Genomic DNA, 27,476 nt, shown 5'->3' on the forward strand with positions numbered 1-27,476 from the left:
GCACAAAAACAGCGTAGAAACTTGCTCACAGATTAAAAATTGAACAGTGCTAACGTATTTCCTGCTATTAACTGTGAAAGTAGCAGTGTTTTTACGATTGATGTGAGTGGCAGCCGTCTTGGAATCCTATATCACGGTTTGCGAGGTTGCTTTGTCTTTCCAACTCGGAAATTCCAACTTCTGACTACAACTGGAACACACCATTGTTATCCCCCTGTGGTGATGCAGACGTTTGCGCCACCTGCTGCCCATCTCGGTGAACTGACTGCCCATAAAATAAGCCTTTTCTCTGAGGAATCTTTTAAAACTCGGTTCAAATTAGCATTTCAGTGGAGACCTAGCTCGTTAGGATTCAAAAGAGACGTACAAAGAGGGTGAAATGCCTAATTTGTGGTTTCGTTTGGTGATATATTGTTATAGATTTAATAGAATATGGAGCATTACCACATGACGTCACAAAAATATGAACTGCTACTCATAACATGATAAATATGTTGATTATTTTACTGATTCATTGATTTGTTATTTTGTAACATGAAGAAAAACTGAGAAAATGTCCTCAAAGAAAAGCTGAAAATTACAAAACTGTATTTTAATTTTGGGAAAATTCCACTTAATCCGGTGAATCCATAATTAAAATAGTGGATAATTGACAGTTCAGAGCGGTGTTTCTTTTTCCAAATTGAAATTCCAAATTTGAAAACAAATTATTGTTCCGTGTGAACATACCACATGAATTATTAAGGATGAACACCTGACTCACATATGTAAACCCCCTCCCCACCTCCCTGTAATAACGTGTTTTTCACAGAGACTTCCGTCCGCCAGCTTATGTGGCGTTCACTGAACCGTGAAATCACTTGGTCTCCGTGAAGTCAATTTGCATTCTCAGGTTAAAGCTCAATGGCGCAGAGGGAGGCGGTTGTAAAACCTTCATTTGCTCTATCAGACCTGTCGTCTCTCATTATAGTCGCACAAAATGATCCGAGTGTCATTACTCCCGACGCAAAAGGATGCCGCGTGCTAATGGCACGAGACGCCGCCTCGTACTGTTTTTAAAACCATCGCGGCCTGATGCAATTTTCACCTCCATCCGTCATCATATGCTGTTTTCTATTTTTGTTTACAACATTTTGCCGAGTTAATGAAGTTGGATCGTCGCTCGTGCGCGCGTCCACAACACAGCCCCGAGTGGAAATAATCAAAGAAAACTTGGAGATTATTTATGGTTTTTTTGGGGTTTAATGGGAGCCGGTGGAGCAGTGGGAATCGTTTGTGTCGTTCGTATGGATGTCATGTCCTCGCGTCTGCTCGCAGCCTCGCGAAGACTCTGCAACTCTGCTCTTCATCCTCCTCAGCTCATGTAATTCATCCCCCTGTTAATATGAGTCTAAACCTGGAACATTTCCATTAAACCCCCATCGTGTTGTCTGGCGGCGACGGAGCCAGAAACCTGTGCACGCTGCATTAAGACGTTCACAACTGTCTGTGGGGGGATTATGAGTGTAATTGGTGGAACCACATTGCAAAACAGTCCTGGAGGAATTAGGGGAACGAAAACTGAAATCCTGATGAGTAATTTCTTCATATGGGAGAGAATGTAGTTAGATTTTTGATGTAGAACAGAACAGAGATGCTGATTTATCAGAGTTTTATCGACGTGACCTTGTTTTAAGACGAGTTTATAATGCAGCTTCCACTTTTCCAAGATGCCAAAACACCACGACACAATTCTTAATATATAAAATATGACCGTCTTTAAATAGACATAAAGATCCGTCTGTGCAATATGCTGCTAATTTCCGCGCCGTGCCATCTGGAGTTCAATACGATGGCCAGATAAGTGTAATATATGGTGATGTTCGACGCTGGCAGCTGGCTAATTGTACTATTTATGTTTATGTTCTTTCTTTTTCTTCATTTTTTCCCCACCTCTACTTATTTAACTATCATTATATGCGTAGCTTGAATTTATAAAGTCACCATGGGGACGATGAAGTTTCTGGTGAAGTTGCACTATTTCACGTCGTAACAGCGTTTCTCCAGTGTTTTTCCGTATCATAGATAGTCTAGCGTGTTTTCGTTTTGTTGTCATGTCTGTGGAGACGTTCTTGCTCTCGCTACATACGTCACAACGGTCTCGTTCCAGGAAACGGAAATCACTTGCGAAGCTCATTGTCTCTGTGGTCTCCCACGTTTTTAAAATCAACTCAGATTTGAACATCCTCCAGTGTGATGCAGCAGAGAAGTTAGTATAATTCCCCAGAGGACCACAAGGGGGCGATAGATGACTGAATTTTAGTTCAAGAATTTGCTTAAATGAAACACGTTTAGCGTATGACGCATACGAGTGGACACTAGTGGACTGACCACTGGTGTCGTCCAGGGCTAAGATTTAAAAAGTGGTTCAGTTCAGGTTAGAGTTCGTTTTTAACTCATGTGTGTCAAACTCGAGGACCGTGGGCCACATCTGGCCCATCATACAACTGTATTTGGCCCGTGAGATATGTGAATATGTCTTTCCTGCTGCTCCATTGACACACTTATTAGTACAACAAATGTCAAATTACGGCCCCCCGGAAATAAATAAACCAGCCCCTCATTTGTATTTTGCACCCTCTCTTTTTTTTTGCTTTATACGTCCAATAAATATAACTGATTTAAGATACATGTGACGACTGTCAGGTCATGACTATAATGCTTATTTTAATGGATGGTTAGTGCTAAGGCTTTGTTTAGTCTGTCCAAATAAACTGTACAAACCTGTGTGTGGTTCATGGCATGAACCATATTTCTTAAATTAAGATTATTCCTGTTTTTAAGGCTCTTGTAATATAGTAAATTTGATTCTATCACATTGTTGCTGCAAGGCCACAGCTAACAATTGACACTAAACTCTCTCTTCTTCACTCACCATGACAACGGGGTAAACTGTTTCCTCGCGAAGGCCAAACCATGTGACTAAAAAACTGGATCCACGACCTTGAGTAAAGAATTTTGTCATATTTTTCCCCCAAGGTCGAGAAATAAAAAACTTTCTACTTCAGCATTTGTTTATGAGTTAAAACACATTCAAAGATCATTGAAATCCAAAGAATTTGTTTTTATGTGTCATCATAAATTATTTATCACGACATCGGCCGCGTTTTACTCTTTTATCTGCCATTTGTTGTCTGTTGCTGCAGCTTTTATATAATGTAATTTGTTGCACGTTTATAAAGGCTGACAAGGGATTAATGGACATCATGGACAAAAGTACGTCACAATATTATGATGTTGTGTTTTATAAACCGCTCGTGAAGTGTTTGGATGCTTCTCCAAACAGGTGATGGATGGAGGCGAAGCAGCGCTGCTGTATTTATCAAAGCACTTGATTCAAGCTGCTGTGCAGAGAAAAAAAAACAGGACAATCTATAACACGAGTTTCTGTGCAAAAGGATGAAATAAATGAGATTAAAAAGAATAAAGTAGATAACGGTTTGAAGTTGAAATAAATACAAAATATGTCCAATAATTAGGCTCGTGGGGCGTTGCATTTCGACCGATAGCTCCTGCATTTCTTCGTCAACATTGGTGCGGCAAACACTGGTTCCCTGATGAAGTCACTCGCCAGGTTTGAAGCCTGTCAGGTGAAGCGTTGGACAGCGATGCGCGACACGAGATCCAAACACTGCTTTTCTGAGAAACAGAGAGAGAGTCGTGTGGAGCTGAAAGACTTCATCGTCACTGCGTGAACCCATTTGACCCGTTGCTTTGAATGTAATATGGCATTTGTTTACATTTAAAAGTCACGTACTACAGCTTTAACCGATGCTGTTGTCACTGAAGTATCATGGGAATAATGTTTACCGGGGCCACAATGATTATTTTCTCGATGAATCGAGTACTTGTTTGGTCCCTAAATTGTCAGAAAATGCTGAACAGTGTTGATCAAACTTGGAAATGATGATGTTCTCAAATGTCTTGTTTTTGTCCAAAAACCAAAACGATTCGGTTTGAATGATTTAAGAAGCTGAAAAAACCCAGAAACTAATCCTAGTTGACGATGAATTAAGTCATTGGTTAATTGAATAATCGTTGGAGGCCTAATGTTTACCAGAGGAACCCTTAAATGTGGTCTTGATCCAGTGCCATCCCACGGCATTTACTTTGACAGTAATTAGAATATGAGGTTTTTATCTGTTTATCTGCTGGCCAAAGTGAAGTCATTCTTAACCTGGAGCCTTCATCATGCTAAAGAACGTCTGAGCCTCCAGTGTGATGACACGCACGGCCACCAAACTCTGAATCTTCAACTCTAGCGTCAAATCAGTCCGGCTCTACGGATCTGAGGCACGGAGAACAACATAAGCAACACAACAACGCACAGGATACAAACCTTCATCAACACCTGGGTGAGAAGAATCTTCCAAATCAAGTGGTCAGGCAAGATCAGCAACCTTTGAGCTGTTGGAAAGAGCAGGACCAAACCCCAGTCGGAAGCCAGATCCTCAGGAGGAGGTCAACAGAAATTAGGTCCCAGAGACGAGTGCAATGGAGGTAGAAGTAAGTACAACCTGGAGGTAGCCACACGCGCCTCGACTATTCCACCGCACTTTACGCTGGCGTCGCTCAGTCTTCTCTGAGGCGCCTTCCATGCAGAGCAGACCACGGCTGCTCCTCTTTTAACAAACGCACACTCGACGAGAGCTCATCACTCCGGTCCTTTCTTCTCTCCACCGGCTCCCGGTGCGTTTGATTTTTAACGGCCTCGCCCCAACCTCCAGTCTGTGTGTTACGGTCCACCGTCAGCTTCTGCTGGATGTAAACACTGTGGTGACCGAGCCTTTTTCAGTTGCTGTGGAATAAGAATAAGAATAAGAGTTATCACTGACCTGGGTCTCCTCAAATCTACACTCAAACCTGTTTATTCAGAATGGCTTTTAATACCCAGTCGTGTGGTGGCACTTTTTATTCCTTTTGTATTTTTTGATGCTCTGCTCTGTGTTTATGAAATAGTTTTAAATGCTGTGTATCTGTGATATTTTGTCTAGCACCGACAGGACAGATGTGCTCTAAATGAGCAATCTTCACCTCCCAACATAAAACCAAACAGCCCAAGCTCCACACTCTTTAGATATCTAAATATATTGCGATTTTCCCCTGTGGATCAGCCACTTATACCTTGAACCGGCGCTGCTCCGTTGTAGCCATGATTCAGCTATAATTATCACTTAGAGCAGGTTTTTCTTTCGTTCTGACCCGGTCCTTTAGTTCCTCACCTTGGTAACCTTGTCCTCGAGCAGCAGCATATTCTTCAGCATTGAGCTGACACACACACACACAAACACACACCATTCATTCATTCTTGACCTCATGTCAAAGGTTTGTAAAAGTTAATAAAAAGGCTAATTATTTAATCAAACTGCTTCTGCAACCAATTTTCCCTGAAACTGTTGCCTCGGTTGGAGTCGGGGACCGCTGGGATGGCGGTGTTCATTAGTGTCTGATGGTGGTTTAGATTAGCACAAATGGCTCAGACTGAAAACAGATGCTTGTCCTTAAAAATCAGGTTTGTCCCCAGTTGACTCTGAGAGGGTTTTAAAGGCGACATAGAATGCTTGTATCACACATATATGTTAGTTATGGAGGTCTACTTACATATATTAACTTGTTTTCATGGTTAAAAACCTCCTAATCGCTGCAAACGAGCCGATCAAAATATCTCCTCACTGACGCTCTCGTCAGCCGCGCTGTTTCAGACCAAAACCACACCCCTAGAATGTGGACTGTGTTGTGATTGGCCAGCCAACGAGAGCTTTCCCACTGTCCTGTGATTGGCCACGTACCTGGAAGTGACATAATAGATAGGCCAGCTCTCAGATACACAGCTCTTCTTCTTCTTCTTCTGCGGTTGAATGTACGCAACCGGATGTGCCCGGACTAGAGCCCGCACCAGGAGGCGCTACGGTGGTGACAGGAGTGGTGAGGATTTCTGATGACGACATCAAATTGAGGAAGTGCCGATCCGCTTCGCAGAGCCCAGGAAAACAATACGACACTATTTTCTCAGCAGTGGCTGAACTGTTTGTTCTGAAACTTTAGGGTTTCATAAACGAGGTCATGACGCAGATACACACACAAACGCAGCGTTAATTGGAGCTTCCGGTCTATGTGGGCTTTAAAGTCCAGGCTTTTTAAAGTGTTGTTGTATGAGGTACTGACTAGGGTTAGGATTGAGCCATGGTGGCTCAGTGGTAGGGCAATTTGTCTAATTTGCAAAGACACTTAAGCCCACGTTGTGGGGTGTGAATGGGTGAAAACTGTAGTGCAAAGCAGCTCATCAAGACTAGAAAATGTCCATATACAGTAAATACAGACCATAATACCAAATTCCATATCCAAGGACAATATTCACAGTGTTGTAGCACAGTTGGACACAGTTTTCCAACAGGACGCTGAGTTTTGTGTTGTTTTCTCTCCCGCACCAAAGTCCATAGAGAAAAGCGTCGAATGTGTAATTCTGTGACTTCTATGTTTGTAATCCTTTCTTCAGATTTACCTCAGTGACACAAACTTGACCACACGAGGCAGCAGAGGACCAGCAGCTCCTGTGTCCCCACAAGCTAAAGTCGCTGATTTTCTCTATGGACTTTGGTGTGGGATGTTACACCTACAACTTAAACTAGACTAAAAGCAACTATTTTAGTCTTAAGACTAGAACAAAAACCAGCACTAAAGACACACAGAGGTGTGGAGGGTAGTGACGGAGGTAGCGTTTAAGACAGACGGATGAAAAACAGGTGAAAATTGAGCGTAAATGGGCCTTTGGTGTAAACATCAAGTCTTTTCTTTGCTGTTCATGCTCGACCATTGTTAAGGTGTAATTAGTCTTCGACTGTGGCAACACAGTGGCTGAAAACCGATGAATGCACAAAGTGCTGTGATTGATATGTTGCTGTACGGCGTACGTAATCCTGCGCGTAAATAAAGTCATTAATCAGAGCGCTGACGTGAGGAGTAAATTACTGTAAAGGCAGAGAGAAGGGAAACTGGCCTGGTGTCGAGTTTCACGGATCTGCTTAACCTCACAGTTATGACCACTCTCAGGCTTCCTTACTCTTCTGAACATGATCACGGCTCTGTCAGTGCTGCCGAGTCATGATGGCGCCGACGCCGTCCTTTAATAAGTGCCCGCGGTACAGCTGCGGTGGCTTTTTATTGCTCGTCTTCGTCTCGGGCGGCGTGATCACTGCGGCTTTTATATAAATAAATAAAAAAAGAGATTCCAGAGCAGACCATTAATCCAGTCAGGTAATTTGAAAATAATGAAAGTGTATATTTAAAGAAAACACAAGAATGCGGCTCTGGGAGAATGAATGTGTCACGCGGCTGCTGTGAGCCCAGGGTCCTCCCTCACCTGACAGTAATCCCAGGAATCCCTGTCACTTCTGTCGATATCGCAGGGCCGGAGCAGAGAGAAAAGGTGACTCTCTTCAGTATGAATGCGGCGTTCCCTCAAATCCATAATTGATTGAAGCTGCAAGGCTTGCTTTTGTCTCCGTGGACGGTCAGCAGGATCTCGTGTAATGAGATGCCTGAAGGTCTTCTTTTCTTTTTTTACTGCCTCTGACTGAACTCGTTCCTCCATCACTCAGTGGCATCTGCAGAGACATAACTCTGATGTTTTAATCATTTTATGGTTTGTAATTGTACAAAATGACAGGTCTTTTTTTTTTTTTGATACTTTAAATGTTTACGCGGCGCGGAAAACGTCTCACTTTTTGGTGACGACACACGTAGGTGGACGTTGTTGTTGTTGACGTTATTGCTCTGCCTTTTTCTGTTCGTCACTATCGGACCTAACTGAGGGAGTGTTTGTGGGTATACAGCAGCAGAGCAGGCAGAGACGAGAAGTGTTTAACGTTGTGTTTACGTTGAACAATAATCGATTTATTGCACAATAAGTTAATGATAGATGTGTAAAAGTCAGTTCTATTCATTTCATTCATGTTGAGATAAAAGTAGCTTTTCAGTTGATTAGTCTTATGACTTTTGCTAGTGCGTTGGTTTCTTGCGTAGTTGAGGCTCCGTAAATGACCGAGCCACACAGTTTTCTTACCGTAGTACGTTTGCTGATTAGCAGAAGTTTGAAGGAGATCCTGCAAAACCGTGGAATAAGTGAATATGTGATATGTAAACACAAGAAACAGATGTTTCACCGACTGGATTTGCGAGAGTGTCGTTGATGTAGTTCAGTGAAAACGATATGGTGTCAACAGATGCTTCATGTTTGACTTCCATGTCCCCCGCTGGTGCTGAATTCTGCTGAATTAAAAGTGTTGTTTTTTCCATCATCCAGCAAAAATAGAACACGGACACACTGATTAAAGTGGACGCGTGTCACCTCCAATGCCGCTATGAAGACGCTAGGCGACCGTGGATTTAAAGTGACGGTGAACGCTGGCAGGTTGAATGTTTGCCTGCCAACATGGCGGTCAGGAGCTCTTTACATCGATCTGCGCCACAAACACAATGACAACTGTTATCTTACAATCGTCAAAATGAATCAGCATTCCTCTGAGCCCTTTATTCTAAGAACTCGCAGAGAGAGATTTTCAAGGAACCCTCTCGGTCTGATCGTACTCATCTGTCACTGGGATCAAATATGATATTTATTCTTTCTGCAGGTTTGGTTTATTGTTCTTTTTCTGCTCTTAGAAACAATTCCTCTATTGCAGTTTTTAAAGACTAAACATTTGAACATTTCCTAACGTCATTTTACCTGTATTGTACCACAACACTCTATTTAATCAACTATTTTATTAAACCCAACCCTATTTTTCAATTCAACCTAATTAATTTACTTCTATTTCGGTTTTTGCGTTCAATCTTTTTACTTCTTTTTACTCACTAACAATTTTCAATCCAAACTTTTAATTTCCTTTAACAAGTTGACATTGACTGTGTTTTTCTACCTCTGTATTGATTTCTAACTGTGTTGTTTTTCAAATTGTGTTGTTTCTTCCTCGGCTTCATGGACAGATATTTTTTTTTCTTGTGCCGGCATATTAGCCGCTCTATAAAATATGTATTGATGCTGTGTTGCTTCTCTATTGAGTTGTTGATTGTGAGGTTGCATTCCAAGGTTAAGGTTGTTTTCTTATTGAAAGAGCTGGAGTTTCTCATTATTCCTGACCCACCTGACCTTGTGCTTTTTTTTTTTTCCTCAATGCCACGTGTATCTGCAGATGTCTCTGTGTGGATTGACGGGCAGAAAATAACCCAGCTGAGGTTTGAAAAAAAAAAAGAAAGCGGAGTCACAGTCACCACCTTTGTCAAACCAGAGCTTTCCAAAAAAACAAAGCCGGCTGCAGCACAGAAGGCCGACTGTCTCCCTAACAACTGTCTTTTGTCTTGCTCAGATAGGAAGGAATCACAGTGATGGATAATGACTTGACGGAGTGTGTCCTTTGGCCAAGGTTGCCTGGCACTGACGATTTTGTTTCACTTCAAATTAGACCGGGGGAGAAAAATGGAAGAGAAATGGAGAGACAAAGTCTTGTGGCTGCGGGAGGAAAATTGAGTTTGGGAGGTAGAATGTTTGATACAGTGAACATGAGCCATGTTGAAGATTAAGTGAGAGCAGCTTGTCCTGGTCTGACACACAAGTTATCACACTGGGCCAGCAGGTGATGATTTGAGGCTTGGAGATGAAGATAAGAACAGAAGAAAGATCAGTTGTTTGCACATGTGCATCATGGACTGAGATATGTGCGTTTATTATGGAACAATGCCATTTTGTTACTATTCAATTAGATGCGAAACAATCCTTTGTTTAATGTCGATATTCAATACCAGAGTGTTTTGGGTTTTTTTTTTAATGACAAATTAGTCATTTAATCAGGCTCAAGTAAACACATAAAACCTCAAGGACTATTATGTAAACATGCATTTTGACATTATAAATATAAAATGACACACTCACATTCAAGCATCTCACTATGAATGTGCATAAAAAAATAGAAATATGGCAATTTATTGAGTTTACAAAGCCTTGTAGCGCTTGAAGAATATTACAGTTAATTTGAGTAAAGGTACAAATGGAAAACAGAAATGCTAGTTCTTTAGAAACCAGATGCTAGTCCTTTTGCTGGAAAAACTAGCATCATCATAAAACTAGCTGTTAGTTGATACGAAGCTAGATGCTAGTTGATAAGAAGCTAAATGCTAGTTGATAAGAAACCAGCCGCTACTTGTTAAGAAACTAGCTGTTAGTTGATGCGAAGCTAGATGCTAGTTGATAAGAAACCAGCCGCTACTTGTTAAGAAACTAGCTGTTAGTTGATACAAAGCTAGATACTAGTTGATAAGAAACCAGCCGCTACTTGTTAAGAAACTAGCTGTTACTTGTTAAGAAACTAGCTGTTAGTTGATACGCTAGATGCTATTTGCACTAGTTTTATAAGAAACAAAGCGCTACTTGTTAAGAAACTAGCTGTTAGTTGACTAGATGCCTAAGAAATGTTAGTTGATACGAAGCTAGATACTAGTTGATAAGAAACCAGCCACTACTTGTTAAGAAACTAGCTGTTAGTTGATACGAAGCTAGATGCTATTTGTTAAGAAACTAGCTGTTACTTGTTAAGAAACTAGCTGTTAGTTGATACGAAGCTAGATGCTATTTGGTAAGAAACTAGCTGTTAGTTGATACAAAGCTAGATGCTAGTTGGTAAGAAACTAGCTGCTAGTCCTGACATGTCATCATTTCCATGCTACTCTATGCTGGTTTTTCCAGCAGTGTTGTTAACAAACTGCTAATTGATAAGAAGCCAAGAACCTAGATATAAATTACTTAGAAACAAGCTGCTAGTTGATAGGAAGCTAGATTCTAGTTGCTAAGAATATAGTGGCTTAAAAACTAGCTGCTAGTTGCTAAGAAGCTACCTGCTAGTTACTCACTGTGAGAGGAAGTTTAAACCGACATCAGTTGTTCAGAACATTCATTGAGGTGTTTGTGTCTTGCCAACCTTAGTTTTCTCTGTCTTTCACACCTACGTGATAGATATTTATCGATATGTAAAACATGTTTTTGTTTGAAAAACCAACGTACTTGCTCTGTACCTCGTCATGTCTGCTCATTGCTGTGGCGCCAGCTCGCTGTCACTGTGACTGTCAGACCGGGCTTCGGCGACACCATATACACAAGTAAAAGGCTTGAAATGATCAGGCGTGAAATTCTCTGACACCTACACTCTCTCTCACTTTGTTTCACTCCTTCATTTCTTAAACTCTGACTTGACGGCTGCGACTCCAGGCCTGAGATGACTGAAATGACGTATCAAATAAAATAAAAAAATAAAGGCTGGCCTCATAAATACTTCATTGGCTGCATGAAAAGCTGAAGGTGACGAGCCTGAAGTCCCTCTCTGAATACAAATGGACGTACAGTTTATCAGAGAGGAAGAACCTGAGTGAGGAATTCTGTTTTTTAACGCATGAAGGCTCTCTGCAGACAAATGTGAGTGGTATGGTAATGTCCCTGCTGGATTGCGTGCAGCTGTCAATGTCAATGAGCTTGGTTCTTTTTTTATTTTAGGGACAAGGCAGAAGCTGAAGGTGAATGACCTTGAACGTCACCTCTCTCCAGAGTGAGAATCAAACGTCTTTTCCACATTTGCGTTTCATATTTATGCTGATAACGTGGACACGAGCTGAAGAATCTTTGTTTTTTGGCAGGGGTAAATTCCAAAGCTGTGTCAAAACATGATTAATTTTTCATTACGCTCCCCTTTTACACTTTGTTCTTCTTCTTTAGCTACAATGACGGAGTGAAATATTAATGTCGGGACACACATTCATACTCGCTGGCGTCTCCGGCGCCGCTGCTTCCTCCTGCCTGTGCCTCTTTCCTGTTGTTTCGTAATCAGATCAGTGTTCATATCTCACCCAAAAGCTGCCAAGTGGAAATGAGATTACGTACGAGCGTGCGACTGCCTCTCCAGTGTGTTGAGGAATGTGTCCTCCTTTCGCTGGAATACTGAAATCAGGAAATGTGTCGCACTTGTTTGCGCCACATGCTAATGAACGCTTCTTTGTGTCCTGTAGGTGGCGTTTTTTCCTCAGAACCAGATCAGATCAGAATGCTGATGTGAAACCAGCGATGGCGACCAGGACTTGATATCTGGTGAGTCGGTTTGTACTTTGTACTCGAAGACGAGAAACGTTGCGTTGGCAGTGACTGTGCAGCTCACCTGAGGGAATTCATTAGAGCAGAGACAGAGAAGCTACAGGTGCAGAACACAAGTGGGTCAAATTCACAAATGCTGCCTTTTTTCCCGTTGTTTTTCCTTTGTTTTCCAGCTGCTGCTGTTCTACACGGTTTAAACAGTCATGTGGGTGGAGTTTGTTAAATCATAATTAGCTTCATTGGTTTATGTGCCGGCAGAGAGGGAATTCAGTGTGGGTGAGAAGAGGAAATTGGTTTGCAGGCAACAAATGTGTTAGAATGAAAGACATGCAAGGCTACATCACAACTGTGCAGGTGTAACATTACACAGTTATACATGCTGCAAAAAAAAAGAACTACTTAAGAGTCAGAGAAATCCAGATTTGTTGTGACTATTACTTATTTGAGTATTCTGAGCAGCAACTACCTTTTACATCAAGTAATTGTGAAAGGCCCCCGTCACACGTATTTCACATAAATAACCTTTAATGTGGAAATGTATAATCTCCAGACGTCACTGCCAACATTATCCAAGACCTTCACCTTTTTGATAAACTTTCCCTTCTTACTCTGGAGAAGGCTTAGACACCACAAAAACGTTTAGAATGAACAAAATATTCCTAACAATTGTCAAACATCTTGTGTAGTTAAAAGTTAAAGATCTGTATTGCACTTAGTTTACACAAACAACCTTTAATGTGCAAAATCTATAAGCTCCAGATGTCACGTGACTCCATGTTGGCAAGAAAAACCTCTGAAAATGAGCGGCTACAGTGCTTAAACAGTAAGTAGTGTCTTTCACAGGTCTCCCATAGGAAAGGATGGATATTACCAATACTTCACAATACTCTTATTTACGATGTGTATTAGGGCCAAGTATGAAAAAACAAAACAAAACACGGATCCGTGAGAGGGGGGTAATATTTCGAGAAAAAAGTCGCAGATTTCTGAGATTAAAAGTGGCAAATGTACGAGAAAAAATAAAGTCGCAGATTTCTGAGATTAAAAGTGGCAAATGTACGAGAAAAAAAAATAAAATGAGATTTCTGAGATTAAAAAAGTAAGTAAATGTACTATAGAAAAATAAAGTCGAGATTTCTGAGATTTTTTGGCAACAAAATGCAGAAAAATAAAGTCGTGAGATTTCTGAGAGATTAAAAGTGGCAAAACGTAACAAAAAAATAAAGTCGCAGAGATTTCTGAGATTAAAAGTGGCAACGTACTAGAAAAATAAAGTCGAGATTTATGAGATTAAAGGTGGAAAATGTACGAGAAAAAATAAAGTCGCAGATGTATGAGATTAAAAGTGGAAAATGTACGAGAAAAAATAAAGTCGCAGATTTATGAGATTAAAAGTGGAAAATCGACGAGAAAAAATAAAGTCGCAGATTTATGAGATTAAAAATGGCAAATCTATGAGAAAAAATAAAGTCGCAGATCAAGCAATATGTCACAGAACAGAGTGAATATATCTGACCCCCTATACTGGCCCCTGGTGTTTTACACAAGTATGGAATCAGCCGACATTATCCGAGACCTTCACCTTTTTGATAAACTTCTTACTTCTTACTCTAACGCTTAGATAAAACATGTAGAATAAGCAAAATATTCTTAACAACTGTCAAACATCTTGCTTGTGTTGTAGTGTTGTGTTGCATGATGGGATTGTGTAACGTCGCCCCCTGGAGGTTGCACAGGTTGGGCCTGGGCTTGTCCTATTAAATGTGTGAGATAACTACATGAATTATTGCCCTCGCACTTGACACAATTGACTAACTTTGCCAAGTATTTGGAATGATGTGACCCGCGTGTGATACAAAAGCGTTCTACCTGGAGTCGTTGCGTTGCCGACTGCATCTTCAACTAACCCTGGAAGGGGCCGTAAAACTCTCCCCAAAACACCACGGCACTTCATAAACACGGGGTTCATGTTTCACTTGTACATTATATAGTATAAAACTATTAATTAAAAACCGCAGGTACACGAGAGGACGGAGTTAATGATGTGTGGTTCGTCTTCAGAGAGCAGTCAGCCGAGAATAATTGTGTGCAATAGGCACCTGTTTTCCCCTTAACATCTGTCTCGTGGAGTCGGAGTACGTTCGCTTTCCGCAAAATGTCACCACTCTACATCTAAGTGCTGCATCTGAGCCACCGCGCTGTAAGCGTACAGAGAGAGTTTTAGTGATTCTAGTGAAGAGTTCCGTGTGGGGAGATGGGATTATTTTGCTGACCTCTGACCCCTCAGTGGTCAGGCCCTCGCGGTTTCCCCGTTCAGCGGGGGGAATCACACATTTCTGAGAACAGAGAAATATGACGGCTCCCACTTGTCCTCTGTGTTTTCAAAGGGAACGGCAGGGCAATGCTAATTAGCCAGCTTCTGCTACGGCGTTCAACACAACTGCTGTTCTCCTCAGTGTTTCCCCCTCCCTCTCATTGTGCGCCTAACAAGCAGCGTCGACTCCAGTCGTGCACCCTGCATAACTTTGCATATTTCTCCACGCCGTGAGTCACACTGGGTTTTTTTTACCCTTCCCCAAAAAAGAAGACAAATAATTCCCATAGTTAAATCTAATCCTTTCTTAGAGACTTGAATTCACTCATCTCATCAAAATACAAAGCAATTTGTGCTGGGAAAGCACAGCAATTTTGACCCGTGTGCAATTCTCTCTCAGCATCTTTTTTTTGCCCAGCTGTTGTTTGGAGTGTTGTTCAGTCTCAGTCGTGGAGTTCAAGTACAAGAAGAGACGCGACAAAACACTTCATTTCATTAAACGATGGTGCTACAAGTAAAAAAAAAGAAAAACATGGTGCTTAAACAGTAAGTAGTGTCTTCCACAGGTCTCTCATAGGCAAGGATGGATATTACCAATACTTCACAATACTCTTATTTACGATGTGTATTAGTATCATTAAGTATGAAAAAACAAAACAAAACACGGATCCGTGAGAGGGGGTAATATTTCGAGAAAAAAGTCGCAGATTTCTGAGATTAAAAGTGGTAAATCGACGAGAAAATAAAGTCGCAGATTTATGAGATTAAAAGTGGCAAATGTACAAGAAAAAATAAAGTCGCAGATTTATGAGATTAAAAGTGGTAAATCGACGAGAAAATAAAAAGTCGCATATGAGATTAAAAGTGGCTGAGAAAAAATAAATTTATGAGATTAAAGAGTAGCAAATCTACAGAGAAAAATAAAATTACTTGAATTTATGAAGATTAAAAGTGGCAAATTGAGAAAAAATAAAGTACTTGAATTTATGAGATTAAAAGTGGCAAATCTCTGAGAAAAAATAAAATTAATTTGTAAAATTAAAAATTTGGCAAATCTCACGAAAAAAATAAAGTACTTAGATTTATGATTAAAAGTGGCAAATCTCTGAGAAAAAATAAATACCAGATTTATGAGATTAAAGTGGCAATCTGAGCAAATCTCTGAGAAAAAATAAAGTAGCAGCATGAGATTAAGTAGCAAATCTCTGAGAAAAATAAAGTGGCAGATTTATGAGATTAAAAATTAACCCAATTGCGAGAAAAAATAAAGTCGCAGATTTATGAGATTAAATGTGGCAAATCTACGAGAAAAAATAAAATCGCAGATTTATGAGATTAAAAGTGGCAAATCTACAAGAAAAAATAAAGTTGCCGATTTATGAGATTAAAAGTGGCAAATCGACGAAAAAATAAATCGCAGATTTATTGTTTTTCCAGTGACGAGCGAGTATGAGTTTAATAGGTTCTCGTTACCCAGCTGTACTCATTGTTGGGCTGTGGTACGGATCTGGACCTGGACCCTCTTCCACTAGATTCTTTCCAGGTTTTGTTTTTAATTTACTCCGTTTTTCTGGCCTTGACTGCACCAGAGGACCAGGAAATGCAGAACATGAATCATCACATGACTCCACTCAGCCAATCCGTGAGAGTGAACTGATAATCAGAGAAAAATAAGAAACTCTGAGAAGAGAAAAAGCAAAGAGATTATTCAATTTAATTTAATTAGTTTAATTCACTGAATACATTACCTGTTTATTTACAGATTAAGCACTTTACTTTCCATCTGCATTGGGGTTTTTTTTAATCTTTTTATTTCCCCCCTCTGACTAATTGCCTTCATTTCAGTGTGAAAATTGGCAATAAATATCATATTTCATTACTGTTTCTGTAACGCGGAGGTCAGCTGTTGACCACACACACACAGGCACTGGTATAAATATTGAAAATACACAGTGTGCTGCACTTAACCGTAAGACTTGTTAGACATTATGATGTTCCGGACCTGTGCTTGAGGAAATTTCCTCCTCTCCAGAATATTAATTCACCAGCACTGGCGTGTAATGTGTTCCGCGTGAGGAGGAGGTCAGGTTATAACCCCCCCACACACACACGCATTCAGAATTCCAGCAGAGTATCTTCTCCCTCTCCTCCCTCGTCCTGTGGTCTGTGCTCGACTTCCTCTTGTCAAAGTAATCCACGTCTTGCACTCAACGTTTCCTGGAATATCAAGCACAGGCGGTGTCGAGTGGCAGCCTGGGCTCCACATCATATGTTGCCATGCTAACATCGTCATCACTGCAGCTCCAGAAATTAAGTCTCGCACACTCGAGATCATCCACGTCTCCAGCCGCTAACATTGTCAGTGTCAACAATCAGGCAAAAATGAAACGCGCCTGCCTGCGTGCGAGGACGATTCAAACGCAACGGTTGCTTTGCTCAGGGGGAGTTTGTGAGCGTGGCGGCGGCGGCGTCTCGGCTCTTTCTTCCTCACGCTGAGATGTGTTTTTGTGAGTGCAGATGCACTCGGCGTTGAAGACTGACTCGCTTCAACAGGCTCATCTCGACACACAGCTGACTCAGAGCGGAGCCTCTGTGAGTCTTGATTCCTTTGTGCCGTTTGTTGTTGTGATGCGAGCGCTAGGGAGCAAGGAGAGGAAGCAAGGAAAGGTTTGTCTGAACTTCTCTGGCGCACACACACACACGTACACACGTTTGTGCAGCGTCATGTGGAGGTGCAACCTCATTTCATTAACATCCTCGTTAGTTGGGAGGAATTTAAGGCTCAGTTCACACTAATGACCGAGAATAACATGGTCAGTGTTTGTGAACAAAAAAAAAGTATTTCTTTGCAAATCAGGAAACGCTCTCATCCGTGTTGTTGTGCAGTTATAAAGCCCTGCAGGTCAAACATTCAAAATAAGAGGTGCAATTACGTTTTAATGCAAATTAGAAGCCAAGGGGACAAGTGTTTAACCTAAAAAAAATCATCCATAATGCATTTCTGCTCACATTTCTGCTCAGGTTTCGTAGGCCTGGTTTCTCCAGCTGCTGTATTTAACACAGGCAAATATTCTACTCCCAAAAAGAGACATAGATAAATATGGCTGCTTTAATCACTTCAAACTATAGTGCATAACTTTTAAATTTAAAAAAGAAAATATACGTTACAACTTTCAAAATAAGAGCTACAGAAACACTGTAATGCAAGTTTTACCGCAGTGTTTGAAGCTAAAGGGTCGAGATTTTAATCTGAAAAACACTTTCTCTCGGAGTCGGAGGCCACTGTCTCCGCTGCGATATTTAACACAGGTTTTTTACCTTGACATTTATTTTAAAATATACATTTAAATACTCCTCTTTAATTTAATGCAAGGACTCAGTATGGAGCCACATTAATCCTGCAAATAATTCACAATAAAGGTTTGTTTCGGGGAATGCTTTTAGTGCTTTTACTTTGAAACCGGAACAGGAAGTGTTATGTTTGTGACATGTTTGACAGACGGACAATGTAAAGGTGGCGAAGGATCATTTTGGGAGGGGGGGGAAATCTCAAATTCTATTCTAAAAAACAACAACATAGTACATAACTTTTTAAATATTGTTAAAAATGTCCATTACTGTAACGTAGTCATGCAGCTTTTACTGTGGTGTTCGAAGCTCAAGGGTCAAGCTTTTAATCTGAATAAACATCCATAACCACCAAAAAGCTTCTCTGCTTACATTTCTCTAGGTTTCGTTGGCTGGTTTCTCTGCTGTGTTATTCAACACAGGCTTTTACCTTGAAAGTTATTTTAAAATATACTTTTAAATATTTTAAACACTCCTCTTTACTTGTCTAAATACAAGGACTCTTCAGTGTATTGGATTTGTTGGGGAGAAAAAATGGATGGAGTCAGAAAAATGAAATGCGAGAAGGCTTTTACTTTGAAATAGGGACAGGATGTGTTATGTTTGTGACATATTTAATAGACAGACGATGTAATGGTTGTTTTTGTTGCACAGCTCGGGGAAAATGGGCAAAAATTCATATAAAAACACATATAAAAAACAAAATTGTGTGACATTCCCGCATTGCACACAGGAAGTGAGTTGTTTGTTGTTGAGACTGGCAGCAGCAACAAGCTCGGATGGATAGATAGATAGATAGATAGGTCTAGCTCTGTAGTTAGCTCAAGTCATAAGTTATATCATACAAACAAACATATTTATTGTGAACTCTATGTGGTTCCATATCAATGCAGACGCTTTTATTTTGAAGTTCTGTGAACTATCTATCATCACCAGCATGTTTATTCCGATATCATGATGGAATATGATATAATTCTAAGCTTTTAACAGTTGTTTTTTCCCCCACAAGTTTGCTCGACTGGCCCCCGACTGGCCAGACTAGATGCTCAGTGGGTTATTTGCGTTTCAGAGCCCTGGTTTAGAGACTGTTTTCAGATGAATGACACAGCAAACAAATAATGTTTCATTGAGTGGACTCAGCTTTAGACTCATTCAGGCAAAAATAAACTAAATTATAACTATGATTACATAGTTTTCCCCCCGAGGCAAACAAAACCCACTGACTAGTTTCCAGTAAATTATGCTCTGTTGTGTATATTGTATGAATATTGTATGGCTGTCATATGCTCAGACACACGAGTGCCGTAGTGAAAGTCACGTCGTACTCACTGGAGTCACATTAATGAATAATATATGGTGCTTTTTCAACGGGAATCAAAGCTTTTCTCCCAATGTGGTGAGAGTAACTCCCATCGCCGTGTGATTATTATGATTTATTTATGCAAATAAAGGGGGTTTATTTAAAGTGCTATTTATAAATCTCCACCGCAGCTCAAGGGTAAGGCCTTTACCACCAGCCGCGCAGAGAAACAACACATAGACTGTTCTCCCCTCAACTCTATGATCTGATTTCTAAGTGGCTCATTTCATATCGTGGTCTAAACGAGGCCGTGACACCAGCCTTCCGTCTTTCGTGTCATTTACCAAATACAGCGCCGTGGAGCGAGGCCGCATGATAGTGGCAGACGAGGCGCTGGTTATGAGCCACCACTCCTCCATTGTCTCGCGTGCTGGAGAAGAGTGGGAGCCACTAAAGAGGCCTGGCAGAGCCGGCGCTTCCATCTGCCCGCTCGCCTCACCGCGGCGTCCAGCTCGCACCACTTGAGATTATACTCACGTCCAAGCTGTTACTGTAATTTGCACTGGCTCGGCGTCAGAGAGAGAGAGTGAGGAGTGGGAGGAGCCGCCACTGCCGCCGCAGCCGCCGCGTGTGAGGCAGCGATGCTGTAAGTGGAGCTGGCAACTCGATGAGCTTCTTCCTCATGCGTTATGGCTTAAATGGCACGGACAGACCGACATTAAAGTGCAATAATGACGTGGAGCAGGTTCTCCAGCTGTCCAGGATTATGTTCTGAGTAAATTATGGAGCGTTCTCCTGGTGAGATTCAGTATGTTGAGTGTTGCACCTGTTAGACGCAGGGATGCAAGGATTTTGATGGTTACATTTTTGACTGAGGGGAAAAAAAACTCACATGCTTTTATGATTATAAAGCAGTTTCAACACCACCCAATAAAATCACCCTCATGTCTTTAATTAGCTCCTTTAAGCTTGATTTCATGTGTACGATTGACTTTAGCCTTCATTCCTTTGTTGTAAAATACTGTCTATGTTTATGTAAAGCTCCTGGTGTTGCATTTTAACTGAACAGTGATTAAAGATGTGTTGGTGGGTTAGTGGTTGAGTTTGGTATTGGATAGTTTGTTTGACATTGGTTAGTGTTTGGTTGGTTGGTTAGTTTGTTGGCTGGTCGGTTTTTTGATGTTGGTTAGTTGATGTTTGTTTGTTGGTAGGTTCTGGTTTATTGTTTGGTTAGTTTGTGTTGGTTGGTTAGTTAGTTAGTGTTGATTGGCTGGTTAGTTGGTGTTGGTTGGCTGGTTAGTTGGTTTGTAGACCATTAAAGGTGCAACACTCAACTAAACACTGGTGTCCACTCAACTAAAATTAAACACATGTATTTTATTTAACAGAGTTAACTAATAGAATGAAAGATATTGTAAATACATATTTTTTTTAATAAGAATAACAACTATACGCTATTTTGTTGCCAAGTGTAAAGCTTTACACAGGAAGTCATTAAAAGTCAAGAGTCTTTGGCTCTTATTGGCACATGACTGTTTGATTACACTAAGAAAACGAAAAATAACAAAACAACAAAATGTAAAATTCAACATTTCATTAGTGCTTAATACACTAGTAAAAGCTAATTTACCTGCTATGAGCTATATTTTATCCTTTATTTCATCTAAAGTTGAACAAAATTGACAAAACAGAATCATGTTTGGTTGGAGAAATGCTGGAACTAGTGATTGAGACCATTAACTCCTCAGGAAAATGTTTATTGATGTTATAAATCAAGTGAGAGGCAGAGGTTGTATAGACCTGTCTGTTTGATGTAAAACACGTTGTGTTCAATTGTAACTGTGTGAAAAGTGCTGTAGAGAGATTAAAGATTGATTGTTTTGGGTTGGTTTAGTCGACCGCTCCTTTTCCTGCTTTGCCGTACTTTATCACAGTTTTTCCTCGAAATGTGAACATAATTTACAAAACTGACAATATGTTTTATAGAGGAGCTGAAACTAGTGATTGGGACCATTAACTCCTCAGAAAAATGTTTACTGACATTATAAATCAAGTGAGAGTTAGAAGCTTTATTTTCTCTTTGATTTTATTGTATTTTGCAACCAGCCGAGTCGCCCCCTGGTGGTTAATCACTATATTCTTACTTCCAGTTTGTCCCCAGAGAGCCAGCTGGAAGAATAGAATACACATTCCATCTGTTTAAAGGTATTTTTTAATGGGGTTTATGTAAATGATGCTCTTTGTTATGTATTCCACTAATTAGTAAGTAAAGTATTCATTTCTTTGTGAATCATTAAGATGAAAGATTGCTCGCCCGGAGAATACCCACGCACGCAAACACTTGGAAAATAAACAAAGTCTTTGCAGGATGAAGGTCCAGAGCTGAGGCTGAAACTGGAAAACAAAATCACAAGCTCGCTGCCCTCGGAGTTTCAGATCAAACCGCGAACCCAGGAACTGATCCTGAAACTTTACACAAAGTGTTCACGTCCAAAGCAGCGCCGGTTTTATTTATAAAGCAATTTTTCTGAGACGCTGCACAAAGTGCTTGATGTGGGATTTCGAGTTAAATTCACATTTTTTAAAAGGGAGCAAAACAGACGAGGAAGCACTCTGAGCTCAATCACACGCAGCCCTCTTCCATGTCTTTAATTTCTTCAGGCTTGATTTTCTTTTTCTATCTTGATTGCTTTTAGGCAGCAATTTAGCTCAGTGCGGCTAATTTATCAAATTTAGTCATTAACTAGAGGCAGAAACTAAACAAGCGCAGTGATAATGAAGTTCCTCTCATTACTGCATGTACTTCTGCCTGTCAAACGCCACCATGATTAGTTTTGTGTGTGTCTAGAAACAGGTGACTTCTCTTTTTACAGAGATTTATTTTAGTATTTCATCTTTTTTGTTAATATATTGCATTTGTGTCTCATTTACCTCACTTAAAGTTGAATCTAAGGTATCTAAGAATAAGAGTTTTCGAGGTAAAGGGGCTTTTTTCACAGCGCTGATTTTCCTTGGTAAAGTAGCATTGACTGTTTTAGTCACTCGACTTAATTCCGTGTTATTTGCACAGCTCTGAAAATTATAGATAAGAATAATTATGTGACTGATAGAGAGAGCTTAATCTGTCCTTTAGTCTCAAATAACAGGCCTGACAGGTTTGTCATTAGAGACTCACAAAGTGCAACCTGAGCTCGTCTGCAGCCGCTCGTGTAATTACTAACCGTACAGACGTGTCATGGTGTAAAGGCATTGACCTCATTTCCCCAAATAACAAAAGTGCTGATATAAATGGAAAAATGAGGGTCTCATTCATAGAGAACATTATGCAAATGAGTCTTTTTTTGAACATGAACATGAATCAGTTCAGGTCAGGTCATAACTGTTACATACATTTCACTACCCTTCAATTTCAGCTTCGTTCTGTCCATGTGAACTCTGTACGGATACCTGTTCCTGTTTAATTTTCCCGCCATCTATATGACCACACCCACTTCCTGTCCTTGTTGTTTTCACCCAGTCAACCAGTCCCTGCCAGTTTGTCTTTGTTTCCCTGGTGTGTTTTTTTTTACCAGTGTTTTCTTCTTAATCTTCAACCCAGTTTTTGTTTTTATTCTTTTCTGTGAACAACTTCCTGCTGTACAAAGATCAAAGATGTGTTGGTTGGTTATTTGTAGTGATTGGTGTTGGTTGGTGTTTGTTTGCTGGTTGGTTGGTTAGTAGGTGTCTTGGTGTTGGTTAGCTGTTTGGTTGGTGTTTTTTGGTTGGTCATTGGTTAGTTAGTGTTGGTTGGTTGGTTAGTTGTTGATGGTTAGTAGGTTGGGTGGGTGGCTGGTTGGTTGGTTAGTTAGTTGTTGATTGGTTAGTTGGTGTTGGTTAGTTGGTTAGTTGGAGTTGGTTGGTTGTTGATGGTTGGTTAGTTTGTGTTGGTTGGTTAGTTGTTTGGTTGGTTAGTTGTTGTTTGTTGGTTTTTGTTGCTGGTTGGAGTTGGAGTTTTGGGATGGTTGTGGGAGTTGGTTGGTTAGTTGTTGGTTGGTTAGTTGGTTAGTTGGAGTTGGTTGGTTAGTTTTTGTTGGTTGGTTGGTTGTTGATGGTTGGTTAGTTGGTGTTGGTTGGTTGGTGATGGTCGGCATGACCTCCAAACCACTGGATTAAACTACTTGGATTCTGGATTGGACGTCTTCATCCAAGTGCACAGACAAATCTGGTTGAATCCAGTTTGATTCTGCGTAGACACTCACTGCACATGCTCCCTTCACCACCAACAATTTCAATCCAGGAGGTGGCGTTGTCTTGTTTTGTACAGATTTTGTAGGGTCTGCAGCTTGGTTTTATAATGCATTATTTATGTCCAGGAAGGGACTGAGACAGAAAATCGTCCCTGGTCATGTGTCCTCTCTGTTATCTCAACTGGTAAGACGTTGTGCTTTGAAACCAGAATCTCGGGTTTGTAACCGAGCCGTGACAGATTCAGGCGTTCACTTCCTGTTATGTTCTGATGTATCTGACTCCAAATATGAAAGAATTCTTAAATTTTTTTCACTCCTGCGTGACTTAGATTTGGTTAAAAAAATGATTATTAAGCATTATTAATTGTTTAAAGATGTTTGGACATCCCTGTGTTAAACTGAGACATCACCATTTTTAGGATTGACTATTTTATTTTCTATACCTCCTTGGAATATTATTTCTTTCTTTACTGTATATATTTATTTATCTATCATTGTCTTGTAAATTGCTTTTTTTCATTTCTACTTTAATTTGTGCATACGCAGGCCGTACAAGGGCGATGATGGCGAGCTATTTAATGAGACTAAATTCCTTTTTTGTTGTTGTTGTTGTTCATGTTGTACATGTACAACTCAGGGCTCAAAGAATACAAGGAAATGCATTTACGGCGATTTCCTGATGAGAAATAGCCAACACATAAATGTAATATGTGAGTTTGAACACACTAAAAGGGTCTTTGGGTCATTTCAGTGTTTTATTCTGGATTTCCACTATAATTATAGTTAAATGTAACGTTTCCTCCTTCATAGTGTTTTATATTCTCCAACGGCACAAAGTGTTAAGATGGAAAAAAATGCACATGTGCAAATTAAAGCCAAGCTTTTAGCAGTTGTACAAAAGCAGCTGCAGCACATGATTATTTATCTTAGCCGTCAGGACACGTTGGCACATGGTGTGGTACAAATGGCGCTCTTGTTAAATCCACATCCCGTGTGTGTTTACTGCTTCACTGCCATGTGAACTGTGACTGCATGGCCTCTGCCTGGTGCTTTATTTGACCTGGAGAGCAGATTAGTGAGTCTCAGATGCACTGTGGTGCATTTATTAATATACTTCTTTGAATAAACAAAAGTTCTGCCTGAACTTGCCTCTCTTTTTCGGCGCTGCCTCCTGTGAAGTGTGACAGATTAGAGTTTTTTGGTCCATTATTCCCATGAATCACATGTATTTGCAGTTGCCTCACACACTCGGAAGCGTCACAGCCGTGAGTGGATTTGGACCGGTGCCCTCTGTATCAATTAGAGCTATATGAAGTTTTCATTATTTCTAACAGCAGATTTATTTACGTGGGATCCCGTAGGTAATAAATCTCAATAGATTTTTCCTAATTAAGCGATACTTTAATCACAAAGAAGACGATATCCACTGCATGTTTGTATTTGACTTGGAAAATGATGAATGGGGTCGTCTGTGTTTGGTTTGGTCTGTGTGGAAAACTCGACACTTAAAGGAATTCTGTCAGAGCGGCTTCAGTTATTTAAATATTTAAAGTAGCTTTATTTGTTGCCAAAGCATTGCAGAATAACATTTTACTTAACATAGTTAATATCACTTTTATAATGAGTTCATTACACTTTCAAGTTTGTAAATTATGTTTTAATTTTGAGGAAATAGATGATGAAGCACAGCACATACGTCATCTCTGGAGTTCTGGTTTTGAATACTGAGGAGAAACCAGTCAATCACCTGTCCTCATCACTCACCTGTCCTCATCACTCACCTGTCCCATCATCACTCACCTGTCCTCTCATCACTCACCTCACTCTGTCCTCATCATCACTCACCTGTCCTCATTCACTCATCCTGTCCTCATCATCACTCACCTCATCCTCATTACTCACCTGTCATCATCACTCACCTGTCCTCATCATCACCATCCTCACCTCCTCACTCCTGTCCTCATTACTCAGCACCTGTCCTCATCATCACTCACCTGTCCTCATTACTCTCACCTGTCTCATCACCTGTCCTCATCATCCTCACCCGTCCTCATCACTCACACCTGTCCTCATCATCACCTGTCCTCACTCACCTGTCACTCACCTGTCCTCATCACTCACCTGTCCCTCATCACCACCTGCTGTCACTCCTGTCTCATCATCCTCATCACCTGTCCTCACACCACATCACCTGCCAACTCACACCACCTCACTCTCACCTCATACCTGTCCTCATCACTCACTGCCACTCACTTGTCCTCATCACTCACTTGTCCTCATCATCACTCACCTGTCCTCATTGTTCACCTGTCCTCATCTGTCCCCATACCAACTTTTTTGTTTCGATACTGGTACCAACATGAATTTTGCCACTTTTCAAAATACAGACGATACACAAAAAAGTCAATATTGTTCTTTATTTTAACACAAAAACATAGAAAATAGAACAAATTAACGTTTAAAGATAACTTTACTTAGTAACACGCACACATTTAGCATAATGGGAATATGGGGATATTGTTTTATTTCAGAATCCAATAATGAAAAGAGAGTTATTTATTATTTTATTTAATCACCTGTTGGTTTTTAAACTCTTTAAACTCTTTGAACAGGTGCTTGTCCTTGAAATGTTTCGCCCAGTTTGACAGTGCAGCACTGCGTGCAGAGCGGCGCTCCACTGTTTTTCAGGTTCACCTCTTTGAATTTGAATTTGCTTTGAAGTTGTGGCTTCTCTGGTGTCGCTGTAGCTTCCAGTGTCTCTCTGTCTCTGCGCCATCTCCCAGTCTCCGTGTTTTCATACCATGATACCTATTTAGTACCGGTACGTTGTACATCCTTACGTTTAAAGATGCAAGGTTTTTGTCACAAAAGATCATCTTTAAATCCTGTAGACATCAGTTCAACGAAAGAAATCTCTCAGGTTTCAGTCGGGATTCAAAGAAGTATTGGTTTTACAAGTCAGGCCGAGTCACACAGAGTATATACAGTTCGATTTACACCGTCTGTCGTGTGATTATAATGAGTTTGAGTCCCTCAGGCAGCTGTGTACAGGCAGCTACATATTAAGCACATGCTGTGCCTTCACTTTTCTGGTTGAACACGCAGGTACAACATGATGAATGTCTTCGATTAGCGACTGTCTTAAAAAACGCTGCACGCCTCCCCGGCGGGGTATTCACGTCCTCTTCACAAGTGTAGCTGTTCATAAAAGGAGGGAAAAACACCTTTTGATTTCATCACCTGTGATTGTGAGTGCACAGTGGAGCAGACATTACTGCTGCTCACTGTAGCTTTGAGCTAAATGCTATTGTACTCCCATGGGCGCAGCAGCATCGCCACTGGCAATAAATTCATCCTAGATACATAATAATGTGAGAGGATGAGGGAGAATTGTGACCTGCTGGTGGCACGAGATATAATCGCAGGGAAACACTAGGGATGTTAATCCCGTGGTAAAACAACATAGACGTACAATTCACTAAAAAACATAAAGACAGACACAGAATGACTTTATAGAGTCATTCAAATGGAAAATCTTGAATTGTTGTAGACACTTTCAAAGCGTTCCATTCAAAACTGAGATATTTATAATGCTGTGTTCACACTGAACGCTATTTGCCGCTTTGCGCCCATTGAGTCTATTGCACCGCAGGATCATTTTGTACATGTTGTGATGCGATGGGAGCACTGGCTGCAAGTTGCAGTATTTTACTTAAAGGCCACATAGACCGGAAGCTCCAATTAACGCTGCGTTTGTGTGTGTATCTGCGTCATTACCTCGTTTATGAAACCCTAAAGTTTCAGAACAAACAGTTCAGCCACTACTGAGAAAATAGTGTTGTATTGTTTTCCTGGGCTCTGCGAAGCGGATCGGCACTTCCTTAATTTGATGTCGTCATCAGAAATCCTCACCACTCCTCTCACCACCGTAGCGCCTCCTGGTGTGGGCACTAGTCCGGGCACATCCGGTTGCGTACATTCAACCGCAGAAGAAGAAGAAGAACTACTCTCGTTGTAGCTGCTGAGATGCAGAGCATCCACCGTGCCAGAGGGGGAGCTGTGTATCTGAGAGCTGGCCTATCTATTACATCACTTCCAGGTACCTGGCCAATCACAGGA

General features: G+C 40.7%; 1 protein-coding gene across 2 annotated transcripts in view; it reads left to right on the forward strand.

Annotated features, from left to right (window-relative positions):
- The window catches only part of lrfn1 (leucine rich repeat and fibronectin type III domain containing 1), a 173,179-nt gene that overhangs the window by 124,594 nt on the left and 21,109 nt on the right, over positions 1-27,476 (forward strand). For both annotated transcript variants that reach the window (XM_044031258.1, XM_044031259.1), the window contains exon 3: positions 12,088-12,166. The gene's annotated coding sequence lies outside the window, so the exon portion shown is untranslated. The remainder of the gene's footprint in view (positions 1-12,087; positions 12,167-27,476) is intronic.

Source organism: Solea senegalensis, linkage group LG8, assembly GCF_019176455.1.
Source record: "Solea senegalensis isolate Sse05_10M linkage group LG8, IFAPA_SoseM_1, whole genome shotgun sequence".
Taxonomy (NCBI): Eukaryota; Metazoa; Chordata; class Actinopteri; order Pleuronectiformes; family Soleidae; genus Solea; species Solea senegalensis.